This window comes from Stegodyphus dumicola, chromosome 7 (genome assembly GCF_044657685.1).
Source record: "Stegodyphus dumicola isolate Sdum_Otavi_A_Nest chromosome 7, ASM4465768v1".
NCBI lineage: Eukaryota > Metazoa > Arthropoda > Arachnida > Araneae > Eresidae > Stegodyphus > Stegodyphus dumicola.
The window spans coordinates 47721636-47738556 of record NC_140774.1 but is presented as its reverse complement, the minus strand read 5'-3'; positions in this window follow the sequence as shown (position 1 = coordinate 47738556).

Here is a 16921-nt window from a genome sequence, read left to right as displayed (position 1 = left end):
AAGTTTAAGATATTCATAATGACTAAATATGTAAGTTTTTTAAAAAGTTAATAGAGACAGAGCTTAAATTGCACCGGAGCCTGGCTCCGGTACTTCTTAGTTTTTGGAATAAATCATAAATATAGCCGGAGCCCTAAATAAGAAGGCTCCGGCACTTCTTTTATGCAACTGAACAAAAATTTGATTTCAAAAATTTTATTTTTTGCAGTAAAACTGTATTACAAATTGCTTATTAAATTTTAATTTATCTCTTTACATTTTACTTAATTTTAATTACTTTAATAATTTAGCTTTTTTAATAATAATTTATTTAATTAAATAACAATCATTAATTAAAAATAATTGATAATTATTAATATTAATTAAATAATAATGAATTAATTTGGTATTAATTAACTATTTAATTTTTAAATTATTAATGATTGTAACAGTCATTTTATTTATTTATTTACTTTTCTTCCCCTTTGCTGACAGTTTAGCATAGGGTTCTGGCACTTCTAAGTTTAGAAATTAAGTCCTGAATAAGGATATTTATTAATTATAGGAACTTGATAAGTAACCTTCACCAGCAATTTAATAGCCAGTTGATTGTGTTGTTGCCAAAGTAATTTTGTCATGATTTGAACATGGTTATCTTCCACTGTCGGGGCCGTTCCTAGCACGGTGCAGCTGTAAAATTATGCAACAGCTGAACACTCGCGATACCACGACTAAATATTTTTAATTCATTGTACTTGTCACATGTAAATACTTTTTATACAATTTGTCACATATAAGTACTTAGTGAGTATGAAATAAAAATTCAACTAATCATTAAGAATTTTTTTTTTTTAAATTTGGGCACTGTATTCTTAGGAAAGTACACAGGCAGCCAATGGCCTAGGGACGGCCCTGTCCACTGGTGTAAATCTGTGGTGTTAGTCCAGCTGACAAGTATTTCATATTTCTGGTGTATAACTCTCAAGCTACGTTCTGCACTAGAATTGCGTAAAAGTAAGAATGAAACAGGGATAACACATATGTCATTCATTTGCTGCACAAAGTATAACTCAAGATATTTGAAGTTAAAGCTCAGTTATATTCACTGCATTGCAACATGTCGAGAGAAAGGCAATTTTTATCCTTACCGTCCTACACCAGGGATGGCCAACACACGGCTTTTACTTTTTATGCAGCAACTACTGAAAAGTATATCATTTTTAATAAAATTCCCAGCAAGTCTGTAAATTACTTCCAGAGAACAGGCTCTAAGCAATAATGATATTGCTAATATGAGCTCTAAACAATCATGCATACTGCTTTATTTCAAGCCTTTCACATTAACTATTACAGACTTTGATTTAATATTGAAGCAAATAGACATAGAAGATATGCAAATTCTAGTGATCTGTTTGCTCTAATGCGTACCAATGATGGTGATATGTTACTTAGGGTTATCATGTTTTAGGTTTGAAAATGCTAGACTGTAGGAATCTGCAGGAAACGGGAAAATGAACACTTGCCCCCTTCTCCAGAATTGAGTAAAAAATATATTTTTGCATCAATATAATATTGTATATTTCATAATCTGCTATAAAATCTTCAAAAATGTGTGCGTGTGATTATGGCAAAGCCTCGAGGGCTATCTACCTAAGAGGAGGGATGCCTTCGTGGAGGACTTTCTATGGAAAACTGGCTCCTATACACATTACACATGGGGAAAACCACGAAAACGCCCATGCAGCCAGCCCGTTCACGGGATTCGAACTTCAGACCGAACTACTAGTGTTCAGCGACTTTATCGCTCGCTCGGCCGCTGGTGGGCCCAAAAATCTTCAAATTAAGTAGTTAAATAACAATGTGTTGATTTGATTGTTGGAACTGGAATATGGCAAAGATCATGTGGGGGAAGAAATACCTTCATGGAAGACTTTTTAATCAAAACTAGTTTGTTGGTTTGGTTTATTTTATTATGGCAAAGCACTTGATGGTCATCTGCCTAAGGGGAGGGATGCCTTTGTGGAGAACATTCTAAGGGAAACTGGCTCGTATACACATTACACATGGGGAAAAACATGGAAATGCCCATGCAGACAGCCCGTTTGAGGGACTTGAACCTCGGACCAAACTACCAGCGTTCAGTGACTTTACCGTTCGGCCGCTGGTGAGCCAAAACTAGCTTGTATTCATATTCATAAATACTTCGGGTGTTAACTGACATACTTTATCTTTCAGATGTGCAAAGAAAACAGACAAAACTTCCTGCTCAGTTCTGTTTGTAATAATAAATGCACAGGGAAAGCCGTGAAGCAAAGCATCAAGTAAAAGCAGTGTGGTTAATTCAATTCTGTAACCGTTCAACCTATGTGTACCATTTATACATATATAGTCTGATCCCAACTTCTGAAGAAAGTGCCTCTAGGAGTCATTCATTTTCATTAATGTGAAATCATCATTTTAAAATTCAGGATAACTTTCTAAAATTCTATTTTAAGGCTTATAAAATAAAATAGAGTTGTTATCCTCACTAGTAATTTCATTAACCCCAGGCATTTCATTAACATTTATACAATCATTTTTATGCCTTACAGCATTTGATTGTGGATTATAAGAATTTTCGGTACACTTCTGTTACTGGGACCAGATTCAGAAATGTATACATTCATATGTACACATATATATGCATACATGAACACATTCATCCAGCCATACATGCATACATTTCTGATTCTGGTTCTGATAACGGAAGAGTACCGAATTTTCAATATTCCATAAATCATTCTTTCTCAAAAGATGCAGTATCATATACAGAATCTTGAATTTTATCTAAAATTTCATCAAAAGATACTTTTCCAGCAATTTAAGTTACATAAATTAACATTAGAATGGTATAACTGCCGTTCTAATTTTGTAAGAGACAGATGCCCTATACCCTTTCTATGACTTACAATGGGTTTTTCTATATAAGCAGTACATTTTCCATTATTAAACTGGCTTACTGGGCAATAAGAATTAATTTTGTTACTCCCTTGTATTTTTAAATGTCCCATGCCTTGCACTTTAGATATAAAATAATGTCCTGAATGATGGCATATAAAATAAATATCTTTTACATGTAATGGGTCATGTTTCTTTGTAAATTAAAAAAATTTAGATTATGTTTCCATTTCAAAATTCTCCTTTCACAACATGAAATCATTAAACACAGAGAAATCTCTCTCTTCTTTTTCAATGACTATTTCATGTTCCATTTGCAAATGTAATGAAAAGTTTTCCTTTGGAAAACCTTCATTACATAATGTGCATTTATATAATTTTTTAATGATGAACACTCAAGGGCAGTAAATGCACTATCTGATTGTGAAAATAATAAATTTTTATTATTGTTGAACTGACGACTATATAAACTGCATTTAAATTGGAAAACTTTATTTTTACTTGCTTTGAGTAATGTTGTTTGTTGTGATATATGCAATTTCATGCAGTGACATTTTAGATTGTTACTTGAGAAACATTTTTTTGGAATCAGGGCAGCTAAAAGTTTTTTGACGTTATACTGGATTTTGAAGCAAAAGTATATGAAATCGAATTACCATTGACGACTTTATAAAATGCATGATCTGAATTGGAATTAAATATTTCAGCAGTAGAAATATGCTTTTTATTGGAATGTATGTTCTTCAAATGATGCTATAAATTGCTGGCATTTGAAAAACACTTTTTGCAAATAGAACAGTTGTAAGATTTTGAAATTACAGTTTTCTGAAAGATGTTACCAATCGTAATCAAAGCGGAAATGTGAATTTCAGATCTATTGTCTTGAATGATCATTGATATCACCACCCAGCTCATTTAAATTGGTGCTATATATTCTAATATTCTGAAGCAGAATCCTCACAATATTCCTAAGTATTTGTCCGTGAGAAGGGTCTTTTATTGAGAGATTCTTCAGTTCATTATAAATATGTGAAAGCAAAATTCACATACTAACGAAGCATAAAACGCACGAAGTCAAATGCAAAATGTAAACAGACACATTTTTGACGTATCTGTTAACGTCACATGATGCGCAAACTGAGATGCGCGTAAGACGGGAGGATCAGATTCATGATCCCAAAAGTTGCCTTCTCTCCGTAGACGCTTGTTGGTTTTTCTTCCTTCTGCTGCCAGCCCGGATTCAAATTTCTTGTGACAACAAGATTCCAGGTAAAAGTGAGGCTTAGCTCACACACACACAGAGTGTCAAGATTTGTTGCTGTACCTCCTGCTGAGAAAATGCTGAATCACTATTGGCTGATCGGCTTGCTACGTAACAACGTCACTTGTTTAGTCACGTGATAAGCCAATTTCATGTAAGGCTCCTATAAACCAGGCTGAATCATCATTCGAGCGGGGAACTTCAAAGGGGACAGACGTCGTGCCGGTCTCGTGCCTGCGACCAATCCGACTGCGATAAGATCTCCCTGTCCGGCGTATCTGACTGCGATCTTTCGACTAACTGACTTTCACTGCCGTGAATGCTCAGTAGCCACCGCTCAGTCTCGCCAGATTATGCCTTTAATTGCTGTGACTTCTCATGCCACTGCTTATCATTGATAGCGTTTCTGCGGCGCGTTTTTAATCTTTTTGGTTGTTAATATCTCTAGTTACCCCCAAGCTCACTTAGTTAGGAGTGAGTCAGGGGCCTGAGAGATTTCCTCCTGCCCATCCGTCTGCCGGAACGCCGTCGTGCGGGTCCGGTTCCGGGGCGCAGGCTCTTTCTCTTGCTGGGGCGCAGGATCTATGGATTCAAAGCGTCGACATGGATGCGAACCAGACAATCGAGAAACTTATTGAATTTTATAACATTCAAATTAGGGAATTAGATAAAACAAAACAACTCAATGGCTCCTTCACCGAAATTGAGGAGAAATTTCATTCCTTTCTAATCAGCTCCCTGGGCATGATTAAGATTCTCAATGAGGAGAACCTTAAAAAATGCCAGGAGCACATTAACACCCATCATAATCTTGATGTACAAAATGATAAACATTCCTTTTCAGATAATGATAGAGGCCGTAGCCCTATCAAGCTACACGATACTTCATCAAACAACACCGACGATGAAATCACTTTGGATAAAGACATATCTTCGGATGAAGATACAACATGCAAGCGTCGAGGAGACCAAACAGTCAGAATTAGAAACTCGCACCTTGCGACTAAAAAACTGAAACTCAGCATAAAGCATGCTAATTCTTCGCAACTGACCAACAATAAAAATCAGGAAGCAAAAAATACGGTTAGCGACCAAACTAAAGATAATACCAAACAACCCATTACTAAAACTACAAGAGAAACGGAGGATAATTCTATCATGGACACTTCCAACCAGAAAGATGCAAATATCAATCTAGGCAATACTTTGACCAATACCACCAACAATAATCAGGAAACTAAATCAAATAAACTTCCACCGATTATACTTAAAGAAAACAAGTACTCTTATAGCAAAATCAGGAGCATATTTAATCAAAAGAATTTCAAATTCATTGGAAATAGTATCCCTGATGGGATCAAAATTACTACTAATGACCCAGATACCTATAGGGCTATGGTTAAGATTCTTAAAGACCTGGGGGTGGAGCACCACTCTTACATTCTCCCCCAGGACAGAAAATTGAAAGTTGTTATCAAAGGACTCCTTAGGAGTACCGAAACAGATGAAATTAAAGATGAACTTGAGGAGCTAAATTCCAAACCAGAAGAAATTAAGCAGTTAACCAAAAGAAGAAATGGAGAAGTTACCAAACTTCCCTTATTTCTCATTACACTACCCAAGGATGAAGCCTCCAAAGAAATCTATCAAACCAGATATTTATGCGGACTCAGGATCAATGTTGAAGAATACCGAGGCAGGCAAGGCCCCTTGCAATGCTTCAAATGTCAGGGATTCAACCATACTCAGATCGGTTGTAATTATCAACCCCGTTGTGTTAGGTGTGCAGGATCGCACGAATCCAGAGACTGCCCAGACAAAAATAATAAAGATAAGCCCCTGCTCTGTGCAAACTGCGGCCAGAACCATACTTCCAGCTTCAAAGGATGTGTAAAGTTCCCCAAACCTAAGCAGGAAAAACAGAAAACTTACCAAAGCCGAATCATCGAAGGAAAATCATACGCACAAACGTTAGCTTCTGGCACTTACAACGAAACCATTAGTGAGGCAAAAAAGATCTTCTCAGACCTAGCAGAACTAGTTTCCATAATCAAAAGTGCAGGTTTCCTGCAAATAACACAGCAAATAAAACAGATAAACAACACCAACGAGGAAATGAAATCAAATAACAATATTAATAATGGGTCTTAACTCTATCATCAAAGCACCCATACAAGTTATGATATGGAACGCCAATAACATCCTTAACAAAATTCCGGAACTCCAAAATTTTCTCCTTACTAAAGACATAGATATTGCGTTAATTACTGAAACGCATGCTAATCCCAGCAAAAGAATTAATATTCCAAACTACCGGTGCTACCGGTGTGACAGACTCAGCCATAAAGGAGGAGGAGTAGCCATTTTCGTCAAAAGCTCTATTCAATCCTGTCTCATCAGAGAGGATAGGACCAATAACCACGAGTTAGTTACGATCTTGGTTTTTCTACCTTCTTACGGCATCATCTACTTCAACTCTCTGTACAACCCTCCACATAATCCTCTTGATGAAGATCTTCTAAAAAACATCTTATGTACCAATAATGACAATATTCTGGCCGGAGATCTCAATGCAAAAAACACTGAATGGGCTTGCCGACAAACCAACAGCAATGGCAATATGCTCAGGAACTTCATCACTAACTACCCAGTCTACTTATACGCTCCTGATAACTACACCTACCTCCCGGAGAATGTGAGAGAGGGAGATATTCTCGACATTCTCCTCACCAATATTTCCATACCAATCTTTATCGACTCTACAATAGACCTAACCTCGGATCATATCCCTGTTATTGCTACTCTTGGCACCAACAAAACTGCCAATGAAAAATTCATCAATAAAACCGATTGGAAACGATTCCATGATATTCTTGAAAATAGCCCACCTAAGCTCAATAGCCTCAAGACTACCTACGATATCGAAGTTGCCATTGATATGCTCACTCACAGCATCAAGAATGCCTATAACTCAGCCACACAGAAGATTCCTGCAAACAAATTCCAGGAGATTCTCCCCCATAGTATTAGAACACTAATCAAAGAGAGAAATAAACTCAGAAAACGATGGAACCGGTCCTGGGACCCTCAAATAAAATCAGAACTCAACAAAATTAACAGACTTATCAAGAAAAATATTACCAACTACAAAGCTGAACTTTGGCAAAATAAAATTCAAAAATTTAATGAACCTGGAAACGAATTCTGGAGCTTTGCCAAACGCCTCAGAACTACACCCACCTGTAATAAGCCCATCAAAAAAGATGACAAAATTGCATTAACCAACAAGGAAAAAGCTACTCTTATGGCAGAGCACCTTGAGAATCAATTTATTCCGAATGATACTCCATCAGACCCTACCTTCACTTATGATGTTAGAAACTTTGTTCAAAATTATATCAATAGCCCCACAGCAAAACTCAACACAGATTTTACTAATCCAAAAGAGGTTATTGAAATCATTAAACGGCTCAAAAATAGAAAAGCCCCTGGCTATGACGAAATCAATAACATCGCAATTAAGAATCTGCCACTCAGCATTATCTCAAGGCTTGTCAGTATTTACAATGCTTCTCTTGATAAGTCCTACTTCCCCATGAATTGGAAAGTCGCTAAAATTATCCTAATTTCTAAGCCAGGCAAAGACACCACTTCTCCAGATGGCTACCGGCCTATCAGCCTACTGCCCGGACTTGGTAAGATCCTGGAAAGAATTATTCTCAATAGGATGCATCAGTATTTTAATAGACTCCCTCCTGAGCAATTTGGATTCAGAAAAACATTATCCACTACGAAACAACTCGTCCGATTAGTAGAATTCATAGGCAGTGCTCTTCATAACCACCAGAAAGTTGCATTACTCATGCTTGACGTGGCCAAAGCTTTTGACCGCGTCTGGCATGAGGGGCTTATTTTCAAATTAATCAAACTTAACTTTTCGTCAGATATGACTAAACTTATTCATTCCTTCATTAAAAATAGAAAATTCTTCGTATCTTTTGGACAAGACACCTCAAGTTTCAAGTACATCCGTGCCTCTGTCGCTCAAGGCTCAATATTAGGACCCATACTTTATCTCTTTTATGTATCCGACTTCCCTAATCCTGATCATGAAATTAACAGATTCCTTGGCTGCTATGCGGATGATACTGCTCTCGCAGTAAAATCCCTTAGCCCCAATGCTGCAATATTAAAACTCCAAACCATGATGCCTTTGATTGAACATTGGTGCAAACTATGGCGTATTGTTATTAATGCTGAGAAATCTCAGCTTCTCATTATCAGCAGAAACAGAAAAACTCATCAAATCCTCACTAACGAACTTAAACTCTTTGACAAGAATATCCCCATGGTCAGCAAAGCTAAATATCTTGGCATCACCATAAATCATAGACTCACCTGGACTGATCACATCAAAATTATTAAGGGCAAAGCCTATGGAAACATGAAGAGCCTCATGCCTCTACTGGGAAAATACTCAGAGCTAAATCTCAAAAGCAAGAAACATATTTTTACAGCTATCATCAGGCCCATCCTCTGTTATGCGTCGCCTGCTTGGGCTACTATCAAAGACAAAGAAATTAAACAGCTCCAAATCATCCAGAATAAATTCCTAAGGCTAATCACTAACGCGCATTTCTACGTTTCTAATGCCACCCTACATAAGGACCTAAAGATAGACCCCATCAAAGATTTCATTCAGAAGACAAATGAAAAATTTTTCAATAAGGCTCTTACTTGTCCCTTCATGAATCAATTCCAAGTCTTTAACTATGCTCCCTTGCCAGAAGATAAAGACCTGAGGCCCTGGGCGGCCCATCAATTCAATCAAAATTTTCCGACTTAACATCTTGTATATATCTGTATATATTTTACATTTGATTTCACTTTACATTAATCCAGATTTTGAATTTACTCCAGCTTTCTTATTATTATTAATTGCCATGTATTAACTTTTATTTTTGTACATATGTATTATACTTAATTTTCTTTATTTTCAGGAACTTTATACCTTATGCATGTTCTATCTTAACTACTCCAGAATTACCTTACGCAAGTATCTTTATATATTCACAAATTTATCAATTTATGCAAATTTTATATATTACGTATTTCTCCTCAATCTTCTATATTATTAGGGAATCATTAGGAAAAGAGAATGCTTTCCCACCACCGCGTTTTCCAATAAGTCTGGTTCCCATTCTGTGACGCAGGGTCACCCCCTTTTCTCCTGACCTTTAGTCACCACCACCTAACTGTCAGAACTACTGTTTTCAGGTGCCACCACATATCAGGAGCCGGTAAAGCGGCATTCACTAGCTGCACACCGGCCATAGCAAAATGGATGGATGGATGGATGGCTGAATCATCAGGCATTCGCGCTCCCAAGTGGGAGATTTAATGGCGGCTGAGTGGTTAAGGTGCAACAATTTTTTGTGTTTTTTTTTGTGTAAAATGGGCGGATGTACAGCTATTAATTGTTCAAATCATTCACGGAAAGGTCATACATTGATAAAATTTCCTAAAAATGAAGAAAGAAGAAAAATATGGGTAAATAATTGCCGAAGAGACAATTGGAAACCTGGTCCAGGCGCTGAACTTTGCTTAGTAAGTATAATGTTAATTACGCCTTCATTTAGAGTTTATATCTTCTCTGATGTTTATAATGTGCAAGTAAAGTGAAATTCTTGTGTACAATAACCTGAGTATCTGCTAATTTCTGTAATAATAGCTATAATTAAATTAGTCTAGGGTTAATGTACCCGTCGCCAAACATCGCCAATGTAGATGTTTTGAATATGGAAAAGAAATTCCTCTTCTAATATAAAGCGCGGATTTTGTTTTCCTGTGCTAATTATGGAATTTATACTAATGTAACATGAAAATCATTAGCATATTGAAATTTATTAAAAAATAAATAATAATTTGGAAAGTCAAGATAAAATCTGAATGTTTGCTAAAGATATATGTAACATTATACTATAGTTGCAATATCGTTGGAATGATATATAATTTTTTCTTTATTTTATAATCACTATTGTTAAAAAGTTAGATGAGTTGTTTATGCACGGTGCCCACTACTGTTTCTTGGTTAAAATAACTTCCAGAATTTTGACATTGACATCTGAAGTCAATAGAATAAATTGAATAGTGTGAGACAAAATATATATAATCTGACTTCAATAATTGCAAGGATTGTGCAAGTTTATTTATAATCACAGTATTATACAATTTGGCAATGGAGTAAAGATTTAGAAATGAAAGCAGAACATTCAAATTAGTATTTTCTTGTTTCTAATATATAGAAATATAGTCTATTTTCCAGTATAAAAGTTTTACTTAAAAGTATGGGAAAGCAGATTTGTTTCATGCATGATCTTTATAATAGTGGTATGAAATGAATGAATTTTAATCTGTAAACAATTTTTTGTTAATATTGAAATGCGTTTCTTTGGGTTTTTAGGCACTTGTGGATCATGTCAGACAACATGCAATAGAAAAAAGATGTCCGTGTGCATAAATTATCCCATTGTGTTACTTCATTTTATCTAAATTTCAAGGATAATTCTTTTCATTTTTATATGGCATGTTATCAGTATAAAGGCTAGTGAAAATAAATTGGTATGTGTATCTGTTTTTGAAGTGTAATGCTTAAATAAAAAGATGGTGTGTGTTTCTTCATTTAAACAAAATTTCAAGGATAGTATTTTTCAGTGTTGTACGGTTTGTTATTTCTCAATGTAAAGTGTAACAAGGGGAAAAAAAACTGGTATGGTATATCTGTTTTTTAAGCATGATAATTTTATTTATTTCTTTAGTGATGCATATATATAGAGAGAAGGTGTTTGGTCCAACTGAAGTTATAATAAATCTAATTTTACTAGATCTCTCCCTCCCCTCAAATTTTTCCCCTCAAAAAGAAAATTTTCAAGTGCAGAAAGTTTATTTGCAGAATTAATTCATTTCTGATAAACTTATTATCATTAATTTTTTATATAACATGTTATTAAGTTACACATTTGACTACTGTGTAATAAAATTGTATTTAGGGCAAAAAATTAACTATAATTTTGCATCTGGTGACTAATATCATATGCTTCTAAGAATATTACTTTAACTTTTTCCATAATTTTTGTATTTCAGGAACATGAAACTGTTATTTTGATATACTTAAATAATAAAAGTGTGTATCTGAATCAATTAATGGATACAAATATTTTACAGTTATTTTTAGAAGATATTTGCCATATCGCTTCTAATAATTCATAAAGTATGTTAAAATATAGGTAAATAATTTGGTGCAGAATTCAAATTTAGGGTTTAAAATATAGTGAATCATAAGACTAAATGATTTTTATTGTCATGATTTGCCTGGGCTTAAGAATGTACTTTTCGCCCGGTGGAAATTGTCATCAAACTGTCCTGAACAGGCTTTTTGTTGATAATAACTTCCAGGCTTATCAGTACCTCCTTTTGAGTGGAGGGTATGCAAATATAGTACCCAATTTAAATTACATTGTGATTGTAATAATATTGTGGTATGAAATAAGTGATTATAATTACAATTTAGGTAATTGCATTGTAATTATATTACATTGTATCTCTGAACTCTTAATTTCATTACTTTATGCAATTATGTTGTAAGTGCATAATCTAATTGCAATAATATAATCTATTCGCAATTACAAAATAATTATAAATGCAGTTACATCTTAAATAGAGGCCATTTTAATACTTTTAAATTTTCGCAAGATAACTTCCCATTAAGGTTCATTTGGAGGAAACTATGCAAATATTAAAAAAGAAGTTATGCTAAATTTACATATTTTGTACAGTACTTTCTTGTTATAATGCTGTTCAATATATCTTCAATACTTTTGTAAATTTAACGACATTCTTTGCAATCACTGTAGTGCTTTAAAAAGAAGTTTCTTAGTTATGCTTTCTAATAAGAATGGGTTTAAAATTAAGTATTATGTATAATAACTAGCAGTTAAAAAAACTTGACTGCATGAAAATGCTGTTGCTGTGTAAAATAAAAAATAAGCTTTCTTTTATGCTTTGAAATGAATTACATGTGGTTAAGTCGTCCTTTTACAATTTAAGAATGTGGTTAACACACATTCTTAAATTGGACAGGTTTTATCTAAATTATTAGTATAAAATATATAAACTATGAATTATTTTGTAACATAACTCAAATTACAAAATTCATTCTATATACGTTCAAAGTTATTATCTTTTATGGAATAACTGTTTTTTTAATTTAGGTAAAAACTGGATTTTTAGAAGTATTACAAATACAATGCAACACAAAGGTGATCTGATTGAAGAGGAAGGACTTTTTATTACGGTTTCTAGTTCGTATTTATATTACATTTGATGAAAAGCATCCAAAACACAGAATGCTGTACTTTCTTCTTCCATATTATGTTATGAAATATTTCACACATTTAAAAGAAAGTGTTTCTTCAGAATCTTGCACAATTATTTCCATGTACCTCAGACTTAAATGACAACATATTCTTAAGTTATTTTTTTAGTATGAATTTACAGTGTTTTTATGGAAATTTTTGTTAAAAATGTCATTAAGATAAATTTATTTGCACACTCTACGCTTTAACTATTTCCCCATTTGACACTATTGAAAGTTTTTATTCATATCTTATTTATTATAGTCTGCTAACGAAACTGAAACATCTAAAGAATAAGTTATTTTGAATATGTTTACAAAATATGCGCGAAATTTTTATTTAAGTGAAAACGTCTATATACTATTCGAGAATTAATAAATTATCCGAAAAGTTTATATGCGCTGAATACCGCGCGTCTATAAAATAAATCTTTAAAAAAACAGCAGACATTCAGCCAGCGTGTGCGATAAACGCGCCAAAATTGGCAGCGCGTTCACTCCCTCGCCAAGAGAGAAACGTTGGTGATTCAGCCTGGTTTAGAGGAGCCTTAATTTCATGGATTCTGAAGAAGTGCTATACTAGTTTGCTGGATAAAACGTAATAAATTTTGTATGCATATACATTTCCGAATTAATAAAAAGGTACAGCGTTAAAGAACATAGGACGTAAAGCTCTTCAGACGTAATGCTTTATTTGGACGGCATAATGTATGTTTATTAGGAAAACAAATTTCGTCAAACGAAATATATAAATATGTAAAAAAAAAAAATTTCGTTACTGGAGCGTAAAAGTATTTATTATTGTACTTTAGATTTTCAAATAACAGAAGTTGTGAGATAATGCAAGAGATTTTTGATTTAAGATAAGAGATTCAATTTTGGGGGTGACATGAATAGATTTTTTAATTTATTTTATAATAAAACAAGACTGGTTTTGTATTTGAAAATATTTGGCAGAACGGTTTAATCTTTTAATATTTCATTGGTATGTTGATATTTTCTGGAACCAAAATTATAAAATGGAGGACTCTTAATATTTACAGTAATAACGGATATTTTGAAAAAGAGTATTGTTTTCGAACATTTAAAAATATAGAGCATCTTCTGATGATGTCCGCCTTTTAAAAGAGATACAAAAAGACAAACTAGAACATTACTGTGTCATTGTCACCAATAATGTATCAAAAAACATTGTTTCAGTTTTGGATGTGAGTATTCAGGTGCATACTAAGTTATGTGAATAACAGGAAAAAAATAAGCATTCAAAAACTTGGAAATAGTCATTATGATATTTCTAGGTAGAGTTTGGCATGATGAATTAATAATTTCAAAAAAGTTTTGTAGTGGATTTGTCGTTCGGAAAGCGCTTTGTAAGGTTGGAATATCATGTAAGAGTAAGAAGAATTGGATTTTTGTCAATAATCTTTTATTTTTCAAGTGAAAATAGGTGGATGTGTACATGGATAAAGTCAAGGGAGTGCGCAATGCCATTTTTGCACAATTCTGGGATTTTTTTCAAGTGAAAATACGTCAATGTGTACATGGATACCAAGTTTGTGTAATTCTTAAAAATGCACCAAGCAGTGGGTGATTCTGCACTTCCCTGATTTTCTTTTGTACTCTTCCCACCCACCAGTAGATTGCAATTAAAAAACGAAGTGACTTACAATTACAAAATAGCTAATCTGTCCTGAAGTAAACATTAACAATATATATAAACAAAGCAAAAATAATTACGTTCACATGAAATATGTGCATGACACTTTGTTACTGATCAATATCAGAGTGTCTTGGATCAAATTAATATTTTAATAGATGGGAAATTAAGTTCGACATTACGATAAGGAACTGAAGTTTTTCATTATCATAGTGGCAGGGATATCTTTGAGGATATAATTAATGGCATCATGTATGCTCATTACAACAAAGTGAAGTATAATAAAACCACCCGGCTACTGGACAGTTACAGGATCGCCAAATATGTGTACAATGGTTCTCTGCTTCTCTCTGTACAGGAAATTAGGAACTGTCTTTTAATGGGGTATATCTGATAATGTGAAGTGTCCATTGCTGGAGGCTCAACTTACATTATCATCATGTAGGGAAAAAATTGTGCATCATGACATACTTAATGTGCATGATAAGATACATAAAACTGTTTTGAGTGATATCAGCTGTAAAATTAGACTCGTGGTACTTCCTTATTAAAGAGGCTATTCCATAAGTCTCAGGCATTGTTTAAGATTACATAAAGCAGTCAGGTTGATTCATGATGAATTATTAACTCTATCTCAGATTTTATTATACTTATGAAAGCTACAGATCTGATTTAATAAAAAGCACCAGAAATAATCAGTCTTATTGACTAACCATTTAGTTGTCCTCATACCATTAGCCATTGTGCATAATGATATAAAATTAATGCCTTAGTAGCATTGCTCAGTGAACATCAGGATATTCATGAAATTTTCCAAGGGATAAATCAAACAAAAGTGTAAGCAAAAGTCTTCTAAAAGATTATCTTCCCTAGAAAATACCGTCCAGATTTAACACAAAAATACAGCAAGTCTTGTGAAAAGAAAATAATTACTTGCAAAATCTTGTTTTCAACACTAATAAAGCACCTAATTATATATTAAAATTTTAAAAACCTGCTTTACACAATTGATATTCAACTAAGGCTTGTGTATCTATTATTTGGCTTCATAAAGTAATATGTTGTGTAAAATGAAGTAGTCATATAAAAAAAATATATTTTTCTTAATGATGAGAATATAAAATTTCATAATAGAATGTTTTTTCTGGGTAAATGAATTAGAGTTTAAAATGATAAATCTAATAATGCTATAATAAAGCTTCATAGGACTAAGGCTGGATTTCCTGCTAATTTGTACTTTAGAATTTTTTTTTTTTTTTTTTTTTTTTTCTTTGTAGAATTTTTTTCTTCTTCATAACATCATGCTTTTAATATACCTTTACAAGCTAATTAATTAAATTCTGGCAAGTATTTTGCTTGAGGGAAGCTCTCATGGAGATTATCTCACTAAATGATATTTGTCTCATATATGCTTTTCTGATTAGAAAATACACAAAAGACCAAGCCAGCCATGACCTGCCTGAGATCAGCACACAAATGTTTTGTGGCTTTAATTATGGAGCTAGGTAATAGTGATGCATGTTTAGTAAAACTCTTAATCTTTATAATCATAAATATATTATAACCCATATAATCATAAATATATCATAACCCATATAAATATGTATCACAGAACATTTGCTTAGATACAGCTAGGATAACTTACTTCTCTTGTTGATGTTATTTTGCACAGATTTTTTAATCAAAATTGCCTCTGAAGTAACGTGCTATAGCTTTATTTTGAGATTTAAAATGATGTCAGACAAAACTGGACAAAATTTATATTTTCCTAGATCCAAATTTTCCAACTTGATGGAAATATTGCTTATTCATCATGTGAAGCAAAATTCTGATAAGACAAAAAAAAAAAAAAAAACTTATGCATGCATTTTAATGAAAAATTAATAACAGACACCAAACAGCAATACCAGTTTTCAGGAAATGCTGAATAAAGTGAAAGAAATATTAATTAGGAAATATTGTTGTAAACTTACGTGTACATGTATGTTACAAAAGTGCATAAAAGCTAACAAGTTATGTAAAATGTGTTTCATCAAAGAGTAAAATCTTCTATTAATGATTTACTATGAATAAATTATTAGTAGATATGTCTACATTTGAGAAAGAGTATGAAAAATCATCAGTGCAGCAAATATGTTCTACTGATATTAACACTTAACGTGCTTACCATATGACTGTTAATAGACACAAATGTAAAAATTACCACAATTAGTTTGCAGAATGAGTGTGTATGAATCTAAACAGCATAGGGGCATTTCTTTAGATCAGGGGTTCTCAACTAGTGGTATGCAAAGATGCAAAGTATTTTTAACTATTAAATTCAAAAATTAAAACCCCAACATCCTGATTTTTTTCTCTAACATGCGTAAATTTATGCGATCTGAGCTTTGTTCAAGAGTGGTAGTGGTGGTACTAAAGGTTTTCAATTTTTGTTTAGATGGTATGCATTAGTCAAAAGGTTGAGAACCTCTGCCTTAAATCAAATATTAGAAGAAAATGATAAATGCAGTTTCTGTAATTTGTAGATTTCCACAGTGATTTAATTTTTTTTGGGGGTTAACATTAATATAAATAACTGTTGTAATCATAAAACACTGATGGTTATTAAAAGCATAGCATTACTGAAGAGAGATAGAGCCATATTTATTTTAGAAATAAATTTTAATACATGGCT